At 36.5% G+C, this 20,707-nt stretch overlaps 2 long non-coding RNA genes across 4 annotated transcripts; one reads left to right on the forward strand and one right to left on the reverse strand.

Annotated features, from left to right (window-relative positions):
- Positions 1-10,242: 10,242 nt before the first annotated feature.
- LOC113053761 (uncharacterized) lies at positions 10,243-15,494 on the forward strand. 2 transcript variants are annotated; one of them, XR_003277297.1, is made up of 6 exons: positions 10,243-10,325; positions 11,173-11,374; positions 13,744-13,990; positions 14,873-15,055; positions 15,154-15,272; positions 15,368-15,494. It is a non-coding gene; the product is annotated as an uncharacterized LOC113053761 (long non-coding RNA). The 2 variants fall into 2 exon arrangements; XR_003277298.1 differs by lacking the exon at positions 11,173-11,374 and having other exon boundaries at positions 10,247-10,325.
- A 785-nt stretch (positions 15,495-16,279) lies between these two features.
- On the reverse strand, positions 16,280-16,817 carry LOC113053762 (uncharacterized). Of its 2 annotated transcripts, none has more exons than XR_003277299.1 (3): positions 16,791-16,817; positions 16,507-16,644; positions 16,280-16,386 (listed from the first exon to the last, which is right to left on the reverse strand). It is a non-coding gene; the product is annotated as an uncharacterized LOC113053762 (long non-coding RNA). The 2 variants fall into 2 exon arrangements; XR_003277300.1 differs by having other exon boundaries at positions 16,335-16,425.
- Between the last annotated feature and the right edge of the window lie 3,890 nt (positions 16,818-20,707).

The following is a 20,707-nucleotide window of genomic DNA, read 5'->3' on the forward strand; positions in this document are numbered from 1 at the left end:
ATGCCCCCCTCCAATCACATAGATATTAGCCGTTGTCAGATCAAATGTGTGTTTGCGTGGTAAGATGTCTTATGAAATGCTACAGATTAGAAAAAGCATACTCTCTTTGCAATCTGCAACGCAATCACAAATGACCTTTTTCTGCTGACATAGAACAAAACCTTCACCTTCCTCTCACACAAACACCAGTTCTTGACAGTTCTTTGTTTACCTCTCCGCTGACTTTACGACATCAACTCTACAAAGAGCTTGAATCAAACAGCTTAAAGATGATTTGATCTAGTGAGGCCAGTACGTCTTATGCTTACACAATTAAAAAAATTCTGCTTGTTATTAGTGAGGTTATTATTAGCTTGAGAATGAGTAGGCAGCAGCTGGCTGAGGAAGTTCAAATGGGAATCATTTTAAAGGAAAATAATGTGTGACCAACAGGCCACTTTATTGTGGTTTTCTGCATCTCAGATATGAACCAAGTACTGTGGTCTTCTAGAGGCTTCTGTGCGGTTGTTTTTAGTTTGAAGTTGGTTTTGATTGCCACACAAGATATAATGGAAAATTGCATGCATAATAAAAACGCATAACGGAAACAGTGATCAGTTACTAAAAGAACCATTTCTTATGACTTTTCACACAGCGCCTAAGCCTAAGGTTATAGTCGTTCTAAAGCCCTTTTTATAAAGAGGATAGCTCCAGTTCTTGATTCTGATTGGTTGAGCTGTGTTCAAAGTCATTATAAATTAAAGCTGCAAGCAGCGATGAATGGGCCTCGCACCCGGGGTCCCCACCAGCGAGTGGCTTTAGTAAAAAGGTGAACGGTGAGAAATATGCATTTAAAGTCATAAATATAAGTGGAATATATCAAAGTATATTCCATATATGTGCCAATCTTCCTGTTGCCAGCAGGTGGCGCTATCATTATAATGGAATATTGGCCTTCAGATGTGTTCATGACAGGACTCCTATCGAACATGTGAAGTTTGGGGAAGATCCAACAACTTCTCTTGCTGTGGCGAGACATAAAATCTTGTCATGGAGTTAGGGACACACCCTTTAACAAAAACTCAAGATCTCCACAAGTTAACACTGCACAGGTCTTTAGATTAGACTGACCACAAAAAAATTCATTATTGTCAAAAAATTTCTATGAGTAGTTTGTCGCAGCGTAAAACATTCCACTTCCAGTTGCCAGCAGGTGGCGCTATGACTATAACTGAATATGGGCATGTAGATCTGTTAAGGGCAGAAGTCTTATCTAACATGTGAAGTTTGGGGCAGATTGGACATTGTATGTCTGAGTTACAGCAACTTCCTTTTTCATGGCGAAACATCGAAATTTGTCAGGCCGCCATGGACACGCACTTTAACGAAACCTAAAGATCTTAGATTAGACTGACCAAGTTTGGTTTTGGTCTGAATAAATCTCTAGGAGGAGTTTGTTAAAATATAACGCATGAAAATGACAAAAATTACACAAAATGCTCATAATATTAAAAATATCCCACTTCCTGTTGGGTTTAGAATTTTGCTCCAGGTGTCTTTTTTGTAGATATTGGTGTGTTACATGTGTGTGCCAATTTTCGTGCATGTACGTGAAACATAGCTTGAGGCGCACACCGTTGAACGTCTATAGGTGGTGCTGTCGAGTCATATTGCCACACCCTCTTCTGAATCCTTTATCACAGTGGTCCCCAACCCGCGGCCCGGTACCGGTCCATGTGTCATTTGGTACCGGGCCGCACAAGAAGGAATAAATAATTTACATTAAAGCTGCAGTTGGTAACTTTTGGCGTTCGCGTCTGGCGGAAGAATATTGTAGCCGGAGCTACTTCTCTCTGTTTACATCTATTGCGAGTCACGCAGGTACTGTGCTACTCTGCAGCGTTTCCGACCCCAACCAGACTAAAACAGTCCGAATATAAACACTTATTATAGGTGTACTGTAGTGATTCAGGATAAGACAAAAACACGGTTTGGAAAATGGATTCATGATGTACTTGCTCATTATATATATTTTTAACATTTTCAACACAAAACAACACTGTGGCACAGTCTTGCGCTGACTGGACCAGAAGAGCCGTGAGCGGTGGATTTTTGCAACAAATAACAGAGGTGGAGGTAGAAGTGTGCTGAGCCATAACTATCTTTTATTTTGGAAAAAGGCCAGATGCTCTGTGTTATTTTCATGGATTTTATATTCGTTTTTGTGGTGCATCTTATTTTTTAGGCATGTTTAAACATCACCATAGTGACCATAATCAGTGAAAAAAAGTGGGTTAGGGGGCAGAGAGGATGTTATTCATGTTATGTTGTTGGCACGATGTTAAAAGGACGCTGCTAAATAAAGTTTTATACGAATACACAGTGGATTCATGTTTATTATTATATTTACAATATACCACAGTTTTTATGCCAGTCGTATCATTTTATTTTGTATTTATCCATCACACCATAAAGCATCTACATTTGGATTATCATTCTGAATCCAATTCATAGTCTTTTTTGTGTGTTGTGATCTTTTTGGTCAAAATGTTGTTTTGTTATTTCTTTCTTTCTTTAATTGTGCTTATAGGCGAGTTCATATGCCGCAAACTGGTCTAGGATGAATTATGAGATTATAAATTGATGTATGTGCGTGAGGAAAAATCTAATATTGTTTAAAAATATAAAAAAATAAAATATAATGAGTACATGAGAAAAGTTCCAGTATCTGGTCTCGTTTGAGATCCATAAGATAAGGCATGTAACAGTATTAGCGTTTCTTCATACCAGCATGTCCACGGTTTCCAGCAGAAAATGCACCTTGAACAGAAAAAGCATTTGAAGCAAAAGCACAATGGTCTGACTTTAACTCTGTGAAATTATGAACTGTGAAACTACATAAAAGCAGACAGACTGCAAATTCACTTTCACACATATCGTGGCGCTTATGGATAGCAGCGATATAGTGCTTCCGTGGTTACTGGCTGTAAGCAGCAATATGCATTACACAGAGGTGAGATGCATCTAAACTTTTCTGAAAGCAGTCAGTTTCCCTCAGAGATACTGTACATTCATACAAACACCAGTCCTAAATGTATCGCGATTCTCAACATCTCAACAAGACTTGAATCATCACATCCCTTGTTTCAGTTATATAATATGTATAGGCCTATGTGCTAACAATGGCCCCTAGCTGTTCTAAATTCACTGTAAACAACTGCTTCTTGGGGCATATTTCTTTATTATAAAACCAAAAATGTCAGTCTTTGATTCTGATTGGTAGAGCAGTGGCACAGGAATATTTTTGTAATGAGATCAAAGGTGTATGATTAGAATTTACAATGGCTTTGAATGCAGCTCAACCAGTCAGAACCGGAACTATGTATTTTATAAGGAACGTTACACTCTTGTGATTTAGAAGCAGGGTTATGAAACCTGCTTTGAAGCAGGGTTAGCACCGTGTTTGCAATCTAAACCCCACATTACGGTTCCCAACGTGTACAGTCTGCAAAAATAAGAGGATGCGCAAGTCATTATATAAACAGGTTGCTTGCTGCATTCGTCCAACCAAAGTCAATGACACTGACACGGCAAATATGCAAATAAGAACGTTAACATACCATGTGAAACATCATATTATAAATACCCATAATTAACTGTTATCCCCACATAAATTATAAGCTGAGTGAAATGAAAAGATAGATAACCGATAATAGTTAATAATAATAATAGATAATAGTGTTCCTCAGTGGTAGAGCATTGCGTTAGCAGCGCAAGGTTGTGGGTTTGATTCCCAGGGAACACTGTAAGTTGCTTTGGATAAAAGCGTCTGCAAAATGTATAAACTTAACATAATAGATAATTTAAAATACCATTTCCTACTGTAACCTGCTGTCGACTATAGAGTCCATGGAGGTTCAACTTAGTTTTTTAATGAATAGTAAGCAGCTCAGATCATTCAGTCCAAGGACAATTTGATGAGATTTGTATTTTTCCTTTTATTGAAGTTTGATCAACTGTGCATATTTAAAAATGGGACATTCAAACACAGATTTGGATATCTTGCCAAATCTTAGTAGTCAGTTTTGGAAACATGGGAAATAGTTTGAAGCAGGAGGATGAATTCCAACATATGGTGCATTAATATGCTTTATTATATTCAATATTAGGTGTTGTATAAAAATGTGTGTTGGTAACTTTGCTGTGTTTCTCTCTGTAAAAAGAAAAAACAACAACACCCACACAAACACATATTTATATGTGTGCAAACTTTTGAACACAAGCCACAAACAAACAATTCACTAAAACGATACTGTGAAGGCTGTGTCATTTACGGCAAATCGGATCATCTGCGACGAAATGCAGTGTAATGGGGGAGTATAAGGTACTTTCGGTTGTCACCACCTCTCTGCTTCTAACACAAGAACAGAAAAAGTGCCGCCATTAGAACTAACACTGCTCTGCCAACAGTGTCTGGAAGCACTTGACATCTAACCTAACCACATGCTGTTACAAAACCCACAAGGTTATTGTTCTCACAGTGATTATTCTGACATTGTGCCATAATAATAAGTCAATGAGTTTGTTTTTAGGATGTGTTAACAAACACAAAGGGGGTCTCAACAATGTCACAAACTGTACTCTGCCATGAACAATTGAAACTTCTAACACATTACAGTAAACAGAAGCTTCAAGTCTCTCAACTACATGTCATACTACCTGAGTAATAAAAGTTTCCTCTTAAAGATATGTAGCTTTTGTTAGAAACTTCAGTATGATTCAGACAGCGTGATTTAATACTCATTCGCAGAAGTTTAACTTCAGGATGTCACAGAAAAACAGGGTCAAATCCAGAGAATGGTCCGAATTAGAAACCAAATCCAACCAATAACAAAAGTCAAGAGTAATGAAGATAAAAGTGAAGGAAATAAGACCAGAATTTCAGAAAACATCAAAAATGTATAAAACTATATGATATACAAGCTATTTTGCAAAGAGGAACTACGCTGTTTTCTGTGAATGTGAGAGTATTCTAATTCATTAGGGGGCATTCATGACTATCATGCTGATAGTATTTAAAATACTGCCTTATTTGTATATTATTGTACATTTGTAACATATTATAGACCTTGTGTGTTCTGTACTTACTGCTTATTCTACTTCTGGTTAGATGCTAACTGCATTCCGTTGCCCTGTACCCTACATGTGCAATGACAATAAAGTTGAATCTAATCTAATCTAATCTAATGGTTAGAGAGTCGGACATGTAACCCAAAGGATGCGTGTTCGAGTCGGTGGGGGAGTGAATGACCAGTGATCTCTTCCATCTTCAATACCACGACTGAGGTGAGACCATAGACAGTAAAAGAAATGTACACAGCGACCCCATTGGAACTCAATTGAGACAAGTGAAGCCCATTTTTAGCGTTTTTAGCACTTCCGTTTCTGATGCGCAGACTCAAACAAAGCTTGACGACGTCAGCAACCTGTCTGACAGATGTAAATCTTCTAGTAGCTGTGCGTACAAACTGCCATCATTAATCTTGCAGAGACGGCGAGCTTGAGCGGGGAGTTCTTTGTCGTGAGTGAGCAGGAGTAAGTATTCTGATTAATTATTTTGTATAGTATTTTAAAATGTAACGCCAGTACGCCATATTAAGTTAATTGCCTGCGAGCTTCTCCTCCTGTCTGTACGGTAATTTCTCTACTGTTCGACAGAGAGTCGAGCGTTATGACGCAGTCGTTAGCCTATTTTTACAAAAACTGTTTCTACGGGGCCATAATGTAACATAGAAGGTAATGGAGCCCTTTATACATTGTCGTGTATCTTTAGAAATAAATAATGGACAAATGGAGTCTTTAAACGCCTCAGAAGTAACGTTATTCGCTGTCAAAGTGACGTCAAAATGAATGGGAGTCAATGGGATGCTAACGCAAGTGAAGTTCTGCTACAAGATGGAGGCACGCGGCCGACTTCAACTTCCGTGTGAGACCCCGAGCATATGAAGGTATTTTTGATTCAAATTAACTGAGCACCTGTGGCAGTGCGATTTGTAGTTGTAGAGAAAAGCCACACATGTGTATCAGTAAATTTGAAGTCACAGAGTGAAATGTTTTAAGAGTTGCAAACCTGTAGCCTTTTTTTCTCTCCCACAAACACAACACAACAGTTACACCTTCTCAAATTCTTCATTGCAGGTGCACAAATCCTATTCTACAAATCACACATTTAGAAACTCGTACGCTCACATTTTTGAAACAATTGCTGCAGTGAATGTGGTGCAAAACGCATTTACGCACCCGCATCAAGAAATGTGCAGTCGTGGAGAAATGTTGAACATCCGCAAATCAGTACGTGAATTCATCAAATGAGAGTTGCACACTTGTAGAATACTTTCTCAGAATGTCTTGTATATTTTTCTAACACAAACACAAAGTACATAATTACAGCTTCTTGAATCTGCTGCGATGAAGCTCAAACACTGTTTTTTCGCTTTCAAGCGACAAGTTTCGCGCTCTCCCTTTTGCACCGAGATATTTGGTTCAAAAGTGATTTGTGCATCTGTAGAGGTAGTGGGCGGGACTGTTTAGAGATTACAGAATTTCAGCCAATCAGAAGAGCTACTGAGCCAGTAGATATACGCCCCAAGCAGTTTTACGCCCCTGTTGTTCCTCATGCGTCCAGTAGGGGGAGGCAGTATATTAGTATATGAGCCCAGTCATTTATAAGAACAGCAGACCATATCTATATGTATGATAGCAGCAGACCTTCTTGAAGCGATACGGATGAGGTATGTTAAATAATCTGCTAAAGTACTTGTTGTTGATTGTATTGTGTAATGATGCAACATTTATTATTTATAAAAGATTGATCAATTAAATAAGAAAGAATAGCGATATCAATTCAAAAGATGGGTCAGTTTATTTCGAGAGGCAAAAGTACTTGATTGAGTCAGATGTTCTGTCTGACTCAAACTTAACTAACCACAGTCTATCATCAATGGACAAAAAAAAAAAAAAAAAACAATCAAAGTGACTTGACACTTTTTCCAAGTGTTCCATCAATATTGTTCATTGAAGATCAGGAGCGAATTGATGTTATCTACACTCAGATGACTTCAATTTTGGATGGCACACCTACACACACCCACAGTGACCAGATTAGATTCATTATGGATGTCCCTTTTCCAGAGGTATGGTCTTGTGTGTTAGTTGTGCTCTGCATGGTGTCATATTCACATTGTTTTTAATGTCAAATAGTTTATCCATAATGTTAGATAATTTCTATAAAATAATAGTTTTGTGCTTAATATAGAAAAGGAACTTTGGATTTTGTTGTAAAAAAAAAAAAAGCAAAATGATGCTTGGCTTATTTGGGCTGTGATAAATCTTTCTCTGGTAGTCCATCATCTGTGCTCTTGCTGTTGTGAAAGATGTGTCCATCTTGGAGGCTGAGGAGAAATTCCTTCGAGGACCTGTCATTGACGCAAGGTACTGTAAGGATCCTATAAAGGAAAAAAAAAAATGAAACATGACATCCTGCCATTATTTATAAATAACCATTGTTTTCTACCACTATGCAACTTTTGCTTTTTTATTTATTTTTATCAGTGAGTGGGATCACTTTGACCGCAGGATAAAGAAACAATTAAAGAAGAGTGGCAAACCATTGGAGAGTCATCTACAGGAGTCATGCTGTTAAGAAATAACCAAGTCATGGTGTTAATAAATTTTTTTTGTGAACAACAATATTGTCTTTCTTTTAAATGACCCTCGGAACTTTAGAAAATTGTTAAATTTTGTTGGTCTTCATAAAATGCTATGTAGAACATGTTCTGTTGCTGTATAACGAGCAATTGTGAATTGTAAAACAAATATTTCATTTAGGATCCATATGATTACACAGTACTGTATGTCTAATGGCCTGAATATGGTTAATATCTAAATATAACTTAATATAAATTCACAACATCATATATCAGTCAATCTCTGTATATAAAAACAGTTTATAAATATATATAAATAATACATTTTACAGTAGGTCATAGGTCTGCAGCCTCCCCCTACTGGACGCATGAGGAACAACAGGGGCGTAAAACTGCTTGGGGCGTATATCTACTGGCTCAGTAGCTCTTCTGATTGGCTGAAATTCTGTAATCTCTAAACAGTCCCGCCCACTACCTCTACAGATGCACAAATCACTTTTGAACCAAATATCTCGGTGCAAAAGGGAGAGCGCGAAACTTGTCGCTTGAAAGCGAAAAAACAGTGTTTGAGCTTCATCGCAGCAGATTCAAGAAGCTGTAGTTATGTACTTTGTGTTTGTGTTAGAAAAATATACAAGACATTCTGAGAAAGTATTCTACAAGTGTGCAACTCTCATTTGATGAATTCACGTACTGATTTGCGGATGTTCAACATTTCTCCACGACTGCACATTTCTTGATGCGGGTGTGTAAATGCGTTTTGCACCACATTAACTGCAGCAATTGTTTCAAAAATGTGAGCGTACGAGTTTCTAAATGTGTGATTTGTAGAATAGGATTTGTGCACCTGCAATGAAGAATTTGAGAAGGTGTAACTGTTGTGTTGTGTTTGTGGGAGAGAAAGAAAGGCTACAGGTTTGCAACTCTTAAAACATTTCACTCTGTGACTTCAAATTTACTGATACACATGTGTGGCTTTTCTCTACAACTACAAATCGCACTGCCACAGGTGCTCAGTTAATTTGAATCAAAAATACCTTCATACGAGCAAGACACTGCCCACCGAACCCCCAACAGCAATATAGCTGGCCATTGATCCAGGTGTGTGTTCACTACTGTGTGTGTGTGTGTGTGTGTGTGTGTGTGTGTGTGCACTTGGATGGGTTAAATGCATTGGTCACCATTTGGCCACATATCACTTCACTTTTCAATTTATTAGTCTCTTTAAGTAAAAGCAAATTACGAGCTCAATATGTTTTTGCGACCTCTGTTGACAAGAAATGTGCACTGCAAGCTCTGATTTGTTTATGTGTGTGTGTGTGTGTGTGTGTGTGTGTGTGTGTGTGTGTGTGTGTTTATATTGAGATATCGCCCCTCCGTGGTCATTCTAAGGGGGCAACAATCATCTCTAAGAATGAGAGTTTAAGGATGTCATCCTGTAATATAATGGCACAATATTTTATATTTAAACACTAAAATGCTGTTCAAGGACTATATGTGCATGATTCTGTCACAGGCACAAGGCTGATGATATCCACTGCACAACTGTAGAAATGTGAAGTTGCTAATAGTACCTTAATTACAAAAATCACAAAATGACATCTCCTTTTAGTTCATGAATCTTCAGAAACTCTTGTGATCATCTTCAAAAAGAGATGTTCCCTAACAGAAAAAAGTATGTCACCGCTTAACTACACAATTTATAATAAAATATATGTAAAATTGACTGGAACATTACAAGAAAAATGCACGTTTTTGACATGTAACAACTCAAATATAACCAACATCCATTACAAATAGCATATGTTGTCAATTTCTCAAATACTTGGACAGATTTTTAAATAATCTCTCAAATAATGACCCTATAATTAAAAACCTTAATAAACTTTTCAGATAAATCTAATAATCGGAAGAAAATAAAAATCCATAGGCTACACTAGAAATAAGTGTCACAACCTTTCTTCACAATTTTGAAGAAAAATAAAGTTAAAAAAGAACCCAATACCAGAAATTAACCAGTTCATAAACACAAATTTCGTTTTTCAGGGGGCCAGCTGCATTAACATAGTCACCATATTGAGACTGTCTGAAGAACTAGTTTGACTAACTAGCAGTTAAACAAGTTATCGGACTTACTTTTCAGATTCAAATCCAATCAATCTACGTTTTTAAGTAACTGCTTAAAAAAATAAATAATACTAATTATGACCAGTCTTTCAGAAAATTAGGTGTCTAACTTTTAAGACTAGTCTAAGCAGTGTAACTTACCGGCCACAGTTTACCTTCCAGCATCTCTGTGCATGAGACATAATACAGCCGGTCTCCAAAAGTATATACACATCCACGAGTTTGCATTAAGCTTTAATTAATTACGAATGAATAAATAATAATTCAAAAATAATATAAAGATCGGGAAAAAGCAAGTTTTGGACGGGTTTGTTTTGCGCGCCTTAGCGGTGATAACGCTAGTGACGTGGTCGGATGTTTATGTCTCCATGGTAACCATTGCCCTAATCGCTGACGAATAAAACACAAACTTCATAAATTAATTGACCGTCTCTGTGACACGAACATTTAACGAGAAAAAAAAATAGTTTAGTAGGGGTTTCAGACAACACATGACTTATGATTATTTGTATGGTGAGTTATAAATACGTTACACAGCAGCAAATCATTGTTTCAACCTATTTGACAAGACACGAGTGTAGTTTCCCACTGCGAGCTTCAGTTTGTTGAGACTGTCTTGTGACTGGCCAAAGAGAAATATATCAGGCCAAAAGAGGATTTGCAGTGTATGACACATGTCGTTACATATATTTGGCTGAATTGCGAAACAGTTTACAGTTTAGCATACTTTCAAAAATAGTAGCTACTTGTTACATAATTTAGCCTGCTTCAAAAAATAAAAAAATAAAAAAAAATCCATGATGACTTCTGCTGTCTTTGAAATGGTGTATTGCCATATTTACTGTCAAGCATTCATGTTCAACTAAAATATATTTCCATATTTTAAATATGCTCATTTGTTTGTAATGTGTTTAAATATATATGTCATTTCATATTTTTAATGATGAAGTTGCAATTTAGAACTTTTAAAACACATAACTTTATAATATCGAAAATGACACTACTAAAAGTCAAGCAGTTTGTGCTTTTAGTATGTTAGTCAACACAGAAAATAAATCATAACAAAAGATTATTAAAACATAACAAATGATGAACTATGAAAACCTTATACGAACTCAAAGCGTCTTTCCAAGAAAATTTAAAGTATGCTTTTATTGAAAGTAAACTGGAGAAATATTTGGTTCTGTGCTTCTAATATTATAAGTGCACCAAGAGAGTAGACACTTGTGTTTTGTCTCTAACAGCAGAGTCACATGATACTTCAGAAATCATTATAATATGATGATGTCATAATTTTTTAATAATAGTGTGTGCTGTATTTTCGTGTGAATCAATAATCTTTTATATTCTTGTGTCTCAGATACGTAAACCCAACCGCGCAGATGTGACAGGAGCAGACCAGATAGATAGAGTAGATCAAATGGAAATACAGAAAAATGAGCGTGAATTTAAAAATATAATAAAAAAAAACTACAGTTAAAGTGTACAAATTTCAATAATTTCCTTCCCCTTTTTTTCTCAGTGCTCTTATTCCTTTCACTCAACAGATTCCTCCTGATGTTGTAAGTCAAGTGGTGCTTATTATTTAGATTTTTCTATGTAATATCCAGTGTTGGGTAAGTTACTCAAAAAAAGTAATCCACTACAAATTACTAATTACTGCTCTAAAATTGTAATTTGACTACATTACTGATTACTGCATGTAAAAAGTAATCAGATTACTAATTACTTTACTTTCAAGTTACTTTGAAAACCTATTAAACATACAAGGAAGAAAAACTACAAACAAAGTGAAACTCAGTTCTTTCCGTAATTTAATATTGACTGAAAAATATTAGAGAAATATGAAAACAGCAACTTGAATTAAAAATGCAATGCATTTCTATAACTTAACATTCTTAACATAAACTTGCCTAACAATGGAAACTGTAGTCTTTTTAAATGTATCTACAGTATGTCTTAACTACATGGGTGTCATTCCAAGGAAGCTTCTATTATTACAAGTCCAGATGTCTGCGGTTGTGGAGACATATTCCAAACGATCGAATGTTTTTTTTAAGTACATACTCCATATCCGCATAGGGCTGTCACTTTTCGTTCGAAAATCGATTGCACAATCGATCGGACCAACCAAAAAAAGTTTCGAAAATGAAAACAGGGAATCGATTTTGAAATAATTATCGATTTATTTAAAAATAATTAAACAATTAAAAAAAATATAGATGTAAAAAACTTGTGTTATGGCTTACTTTATATCATGTTACGCTGGCTCGGGCTTGCGCTCCGGTTTGTGAGGTAAATGAACGTTCATGTGATGTGTTTCGATTAGCGCGAGAAAGATGTGAAATGGATGCTGAGTAGATGCAACGGAGGCTTGCCTCTGGCGAAAATACGTTTTGGTTGCACCAGCAAATAAAGCAAAGTTCTGAGGTGTGGAAAAGTTTTGACCATGTTTATAATGAGAATAATGAGTGAATAATGACATCATCAGTGAGCGCATGGAACACATTGAAGACATCTACAGTGGATTCAATCATTTTCCTCCACAAAAACATGTAGACCTAGCCTAATCTTTGCGTGTTAAGGTTTTTCAAATGATAACTATATATTAATTAAGGCTTAAATGCATAATGTGGACTGAGTATTTACGCTAATGTTGGCATTATTCTATTATTAAATGTCAGCTGATATGTGGAGAAGCAAACCCGGCGGAGCCTTTATCTTAATTTCGTTATTGCCAAATACCCATCTTAATTAAACATTTATCTTAATTTAATCTGTTAAAAAAGACTCGTTTTTATTGGTGCGTTTTTTATTTATTTATAGGCTAAATGAGTCTATATCTATTTAGAGTGCTGAGATGTTACAGAGGACTTATTTTATTTCTTTATTCCAACTTCCAAGTGGCCTAGTCTACGTTAGTTATGAATAAATTATGTTAAAACATGTATAAATGACTCATTGTTGACAAATGGCAAAAGAGCTGTGTGTGTATGCGCATATCTGAATGCCGGGCTGCAAACGGGTTCGGGCTTTTAAAAAGCTGTCAATCAAAATGTAATACTTCTCGGGCTCGGGCCGAAACCTGTCGAGCTCGGGTCCTGTCGGGCCTAACTTTTAAGGCCAGATTAAAGCTCTAATGCCAATAAATAAGAAATAATGCTGACTTGTGCGTTTCCAAGCGCTCTCGTTCGTCCGATATGTGGCATTGAAAAAAAAAAGGAAACGTCTTTTTTTTAGACATGGAAAATCGATTTTACAATCAATTCAATTAACACTTTTGTCTTAAAAATCGAAAATCCTTTTTACACAAAAGTGACAGCCCTCCATCCGCATAGCATTTATCTAGATACCTTGCAAATGTCTTTCGATCCTGCAAGGGTACAGAGCTGTCCGTCACTATCATCGTAAGCAAGTCTCTAAATGACTGCGATTCCACAGTCGACAAGCGCAGCATTTCCTCCACCACACACGCTGCTACAGCTCTCTTCACCTGTCCAGAAGTTACCTTCCCTCCCGATCTTGAACAAAAATCTCCGTCCATTTTAACAGCACGAGTTCTCTGGGTAATTCTTTAAAGCGCATGCTCAATAAATGACGCAGCCGCCCCAAAACGTGATTAGAAATGCATTTTAATTTATTTACTTTAATATTTTTTTATTACCAATACATTTGTAACGCAAGTAACGTAATTTTATTGACATCAGTAACTGTAATCAAATTACATTTATTTTAAATGTAATGAGTTACATTACTGCGTTATCACGAAAAGTAATTAGAATACAGTAACGCGTTACTTTGTAACGCGTTATACCCAACTCTGGTAATATCTATGATTTATCAAATGCTAAACCTTCTTACCTTTCTTATCTTTCTTTGCATCTGTCTCTGCACTGTGTTTTTCTCAGATCTGACCTTCTTTCTGCTTCAGATGGAGATGAAAAGCGTGGGAGTTCAGACTGATTATCTGGAGAGTGCGAGACAGACAGACCCCTTCACTCCAGACTGTGCGGTTCGTCCTGGGACCCCACAACCCCAGCCCCCACAGAAGGAGAGATGATCGAGAGGGCAAGAATGAATAGAGTTTGGGAGGCAACTCTGGCCCCACTGAAAGACCTCTCTCAGCTGGACAAGAAGAGAAGGATGATGGAGGAGATGGAGAGGAAGGAGAAAGAGAAGTGAGCACTGCCTATAAGAATAGCTCACTATTATTTACTCACAGCACAAATTATGCATTTTTGAAGAATTACGTGGCTGCTGTGTTCCACGTAATGAAAGTAAAGACTGGATTGGATTTTGTCACTTTCATCATAAATCGACTAAATCATAAAAGCATCATAAGGAAAAATTTATATACTTTTTATGCTAAAAGGATGTGATTTCTCCGAATCTTTACAGATTTATTTGCTTTCTAAGCTGAAGCATGACCCACGTCAGTTGCATAAATAAAAAAAAATAAAAAAATAGCTTTGTTTTAAATTAAATACATTTAAAATACACAGATACCATATCTTCTGATAGCACTGCAAGAGTTAGCAGCGACATCTAGCGGTTAGGTGCTAAACATCCTTAGCCTCAGCCCAAAAATAACACTTGACAAAAGTCAAACGTGAGTGCAAATCAGCATTGATGAGTACACAAAACGGTGTTACTTCTCAGTTGGTGTGATTATCAATTTTCAAAGGTTGCAATTCAATTACAAAGCCTAAATATTTAGTCTGATGTGTTTCTTACCATGTTTCCTTCCCCTAAATTTAGGAAGAATCATCTATGCAGTATATGTTTTCAACAATAGAGAAACTTTAAGGTCTTTCAGCGGTTTTTCTTCTTTTTGTCTTTTAACACAGAAAAGAAAACTGTGCTTAAAGTCTTATAAAAAAAATTGTGAGGCATGATAAAAAATCCATCATTCCTATAAATCGCTTATTCAAATCTTGAACTAAATGAAGTATAGCATGCACTAAGAGCTGTCTGGACATTTGTGTTTAACCATGATTTATGAAATAATAAGCATGTAAAAACTGACATCATTTTATCTATAATTTTCCTATTTCTCACAGCATTTCGGAAGCTGCTGGCAGAACGGAGGAATGTGGAGGGAAAATTGAAGAGATGTGATATTATAAAAGATTACTCAGATTAGGGGTTTCAGACATACGTGCCTCTGTCTCGGTTTGGCCCGATCTCTGTCCGAAATTCCAACCACAACATGGTCAAGAGTCACTTTCTCAGCACGTATGAAGGTCTGTTTCTGTTTGCAGAAGTTGTTTTCCTTATGACTATTAAAGTTGGTTCTAAAACCCATTCTTTCTAATACCAGTGACATCTCTGTGTTTCTCAGGTCTGTTAGAACTGGAGGCAAGTCTTTCTCCATCTGTCAAGGAGACTTGAATCAAAGTGTCAAGACCTAGTGACTAAAGGCTTCATCGCACACTCAGCCCGCTCATGAAGACTCATCAGGTAATGAGCAGCTGGGTGCTTTTCACACTTAATCAGACGGTGGGAGGAGGTGTATGATGTGACAGATATCCCCCTGAGCTCTCGCTTCCCATTAGGCCCTGAAAGAGAAAACGGGAAAGAAGCCTCTGTGGATCCTCTTTAAGACGGAAAAACCTGCTCCACGACCTGCAACCCCCGGGGTGGAAACCCCCAGAGATACAGCCCGCGATCATGCTGTAGACAAGTCAGGTCAATGTTTGAGCTTAAACAGATGAATTCTTGTTGGTACTTTAGGGAGTACATTTTAAAGACAATAAATGTTGTTTTACATATAAAGTTGCACTTAAGTGGGTCAAAAACAAACTGTAGTAAATATTAGTGCTGTCAAATGATTAATCACATTCAAAATAAAAGTATTTGTTTACATAATATGTGTATATTTATTATGCTTATGCAAATACACACACATTTAAATATACATTTAAGAAAGAAGTTGAGTTTATATTAATATAGATTTTAAATTATATGAATATATACATGTACATCTTTTCAAAATATATCCTGTATGTGTGTATTTATATATACATAATAAATATACACAATACACACACATTATACAAACAAACTTTTATTTTGGATGCGATTAATACATTATGAATTAAGTGCAATTAACATGCAGTTTCACAAACATTATTTTAAATTACATTATTTTCAGTAATAATTACTCTTTTCTAAAGTGCATTCTTTTTCACAACAGTAAGACTGTCCTAAAAGAACCGCTGATCTCAAGTGATCGGAGGATACTGTATGATAAACATTGACTTCCACGGAATCATTTATTTTGGAATTCTTTTTGTATGACACATCGATCATTCTGAGATATGAGTGTTCTGTCCATAACGGGGAGATGAGGAAAAGGAACAGGTCATTATCTTTCTGCAGAAAGTGCTCAGAGGAAGATCCGTGCAGATTCAGGTAAGGCTCAGTGGGCGGAGCCTGGTTTTCTAACCAATGGCGATGTTGTTGTCGATGTGAAAGGATGAAGTCTAATGGTTGACAGATGTTCGAGGGAAGAGAGAAACGGTTGGAACTGATCCAAGAACTGCGCTCCACCCTTGCACTGCAGGAGGAGGAACTGGACAAGAAAGAGGCAGAAAAACAGGTCACACTCGCCCTACAGAGACAGAGAGACATCCAGTCTGAAAGAGTTAGACCGGAGATATACAGTACATGTTTAAGAAATGGAAGTACACACCTGCTGTACTATGTGAACTTTGATAAAAACTTCATACTTATCTCAGTACAATCAAAATACAGTTATTTTAGGCATTCACAACATCACTGATCTTTTCAGGGCATCTCAGCAATGGTCACATCACAAAGAGTCCGTTTCCTGTGTGGAAATGAAACAGTTCAATGTATTATGAAAACATTTTCATGGGGTTTTTTTTTCTGTAATTCTCAGAACTTAAAACCTTCCCCTAGTGAAAAGTAATGATTTTTTTTTTTTTTTTTTTAATCTGCTGAAAATGTACTCACCCTCGGGCCATCCAAGATCAGTTTTTTTCTTAATTCAAACAGAATTAGAGAAATTTAGCATTTCCTCACTTCTCAGTGAATGGGTGCCGTCAGAATGAGAGTCCAAACATTTAAATTAAATTAATTTACTCATTTAGCAGACGCTTTTATACAAAGCGACTTACAGTGCATTCAGGCTATCAGTTTTTACTCATCATATGTTCCCGGGGAATCGAACCCCAACCTTGCCCTTGATAGCGCAATGCTCTACCAGTTGAGCTACAGGAACACATTTGATGAAAACATCACAATAATCCACAATTAATTAATGTCTTGTGATCTGAGGCCATTGCAATGAATTGGAGTTTTGATTCTTTTGAATATTTTTGAACTCACAGGTTTTCATCTCATAAGACATAAATTGTGTCTTAAAGTAGGGCTCACCTATCTCTGCGAGCCGTGTCCTGCAGAGTTTAGCTTCAACTTGCCTCAACACAACTGCTTGGATGTGTCAAGGGTGCTTGGTAAGAGCTTGATTAGCTGGTTCAGGTGTGCTTGATTAGGGTTGGAGCTAATCTCTACAGGACACCAGCCCTGCTTTAAAGGAAGAGACTTTAAATTCTACATTTAAATTAAAAAAACAAACAAATCTATTTAACGTTAAAAATAATAATAATAATAATAATAAATAAAAACCATTAAAAAAATTTCCTCAGGAAAAAATAAAAATATTACTAATATGGTATGAGTCTGGTTAAAAACTGTTAGTGTTTGTGGTCTAAAAAATACATACAAAAATCACTGAACAAAACAATGTAAGAATGAACTACAATGCGCTATAATATCTCTATTAAACTGATTAAATGATTTTTTTCCTTTTCCCACCGTCTTTCTCTCAGGTGTCTCAGATTGAGTCCTGTATATCTGGCCTGTCTGGAGGAGTGATAGTGGACATGCTGGACTTTCTAAAGAGTTGCTCCGGCTGCAGAAGGAGAGACAAATCCATGCTGTCGTATCCGTGAGACTGAAGAGAGAGGCGGCAGATCAAGGAAAGGACAGGTCTATAGAACATCCATTTAAAAATAAATATGCTGTTGTCTCTTCCTAACAAAATCATACACTGTAAAATATATAAATGCACGGTTGGATTTCAATGTGTAAAAAAGATTGTGTCATCTCTGTACTGACATTCAAAGGCTGTTAGATGTGTTTGTCACTGACGGCTGCACACGTCAGAGGTTTTATTAGATTCAAGATTATTGTTTAGCTGCCAGGGATGTCTGAATCACATGAGAATAGATCCAAACAGTGTTTATTTGAATGCTTTCTGCTGTCATAACCTTGTACTCTCAATATATTCATAGTGCTCTTGAGTATTTAATAAAGACTTTAATGAAGTAATAAGAATCTGATAAAATAATGCATGAAAGATGACTCATTTCCGCTTTTAGAAGGTCTTAAATAAAATACACAAAGCCATGCTTAGATTTGACTACAGGTCGACTTCCACCCATTGTGCTCCGCTTGTTAAAAAAAACATTTGAGCGTACTTATCCTGCAAGGCAAAACACATCTTCTGTATATCCTACGAAATATAAAATATGTTTGAAATCTGTGTCTATTCATTCCCTCAATAAATTATATATTACGGATGCCAGGTGTGGCAGCAGAACCGTAGGAAATCACTAGAAGCCTATATTGAGGCCAGTAACTAAACTAATGAGGTAGTATTTCCTAGTTACAGGGATCATTGTTAAGTGTCCTTCGGCAAGGCTGCCAGCATTGGCTGTTTTACAGCATTTCCTTTGTCACAAACAGAATCAGTCTGCTCTAATCGGCCTGTTGTTGTGTCTTTCTGTCTGTACACGTGCAGGAGGAACAGCCAGCAGTCTGAAGAGATTGTGACAGAACTCGTCTGCAGATTCTTCATTCCTGAGGTGCAGAAGATTACTGTCAGAGAAAGAGGTCGGTTATTCAATAATGGCAGAAAATCAGTAAATACATAGTATTACATGTAGTATTTAATCTTTGAGTGCACAGGATGTGTATGTATCTCAGTGGGAGTCATGTGACTTGTGTTATTTCCCATGATCTGTTTTTTATTTCCCATATCTCCAGTGTTTGCTGTGTAATAAAGACCCTGTTCTTACAAAACACACAACTCTCGGTCTACAGCTTGCTCAGTTGACTTTGATCACACGGCTTTAAACAGGGCATGAAAGAAAAAAAAAAAATCCTGTATAATTTGAAAAAGGGATAGCTTACTAAAAATGTAGATTAACTAACCTGGCATGCCCTACAATACTGTTTGATGTTATTTCTTCGGTGGAAAATAAAAGCAGGACAAAGTTACACAGAGCTTTCTATGCATTAAAAGTGGATTATGAGCCATGACTGTCCACCTTCACAAAGAACAAGAAGCAACAAGAAAATCTCAATAATTGTGGCTCATTGCTCTAAAAGTAATTTGATGAATGGTGCAGATGAAAGCAGTGACATTTATCAGTCTCCCGCTACGATCCTTGCAGGAATTAGTCATTACATTAGACTTTTAACAATATTGTGTTTTTTTATATAATATATTATGACTTTTCTCTGTTCAGCAGGTCAGATAACAAAATGAAATTGTGTCAAAACTGTCATAACACCAGCTCTGTTGTGAGCCTGACTATTACTAGAAAGCACATAACATAGGTATTTACTAGATTTGAACAGCATTTAACATGGTTTAACAGTGGTACTCACCAGGTTTTGATTTAAAACCCATTGGACATCAAGTGGTGACCCATCACGGTATACAAATGGTTTATTGTACAAAAGCAACAAAATGTCCTCAAAATCAAACACTGAAATTAATATATTAATTTAATAGTACTCATAAACAATTAATGTAATTTATGCAACCAGTAATTTTTCACGAAAAATACTTTTTGGAATAAACACAAAAGTAAACCCAAATGTAATGTAGTCATATTTTCTTAAAGGGTTAGTTCACACATTAATCAAAATTATGTAATTAATAACTCATCCTCATCTCGTTCCAATCCTGTAAGACCTCTGTTTATCTTCAGAACGGAGTTTAAGATATTTTAGATTTCGTTCGAGAGCTCTCAGCCCCTCCATTGAAGCTGTGTGTACGGTCTACCAGAAAGGTAAGAAAAACATCTTCAAAGTAGTCCATGTGACATCATAGGGTCCGTTGGAATATTTTGAAGCATCGAAAATAAATTTTGGTCCAAAAATAACAAAAACTATGACTTTATTCATCATTGTCTTCTCTTCCGTGTCTGTTGTGAGAGAGTTAAAAAAACAAAGCAGTTAGTGATATCCGGTTCGTGACTGAATCACTCGATGTAACCGGATCTTCTTGAACCAGTTCACCAAATCGAACTGAATCGTTTTAAACGGTTCACGTCTCCAATAAGCATTAATCCACAAATGACTTAAGCTGTTAACTTTTTTAATGTGGCTGACACTCCCTCTGAGTTCAAACAAACATATATCCCGGAGTAATTCATTTACTCAAACAGTACACTGACTGAACTGCTGTAAAGAGAGAACTGTAGATGAACAGCGAGCTGAGCCAGATAATGAACAAGAGTCCAAAGAAGAAGAGAAGCTAGAGTCCAAAGTTAATGATTACACAATAAAACCAGCATTTAATTAGTCTGTGCAACTTTTTCCACATCAATAATGTAACACATCAAACTCAAAAAGTAAAGAATAGCTTAAAAACAAAGACTTTAAGACATCTTCATTTTAGTTTTTATGGGGGGAAAAAATGAATAAAGACCATCATTTAAAACCATTTCATGCTAAGCACTAATAGTCTTGATTCTCTGACCATTAGGTCCATTAGATCCTGTCTGAGAAATGGGCTGTATCTCCTGAAATTATAGCACGATATGGTAGATTTAGTAGGCCTAATCTTTGTTTTT

Source organism: Carassius auratus, chromosome 34 (assembly GCF_003368295.1).
Source record: "Carassius auratus strain Wakin chromosome 34, ASM336829v1, whole genome shotgun sequence".
Lineage (NCBI taxonomy): Eukaryota > Metazoa > Chordata > Actinopteri > Cypriniformes > Cyprinidae > Carassius > Carassius auratus.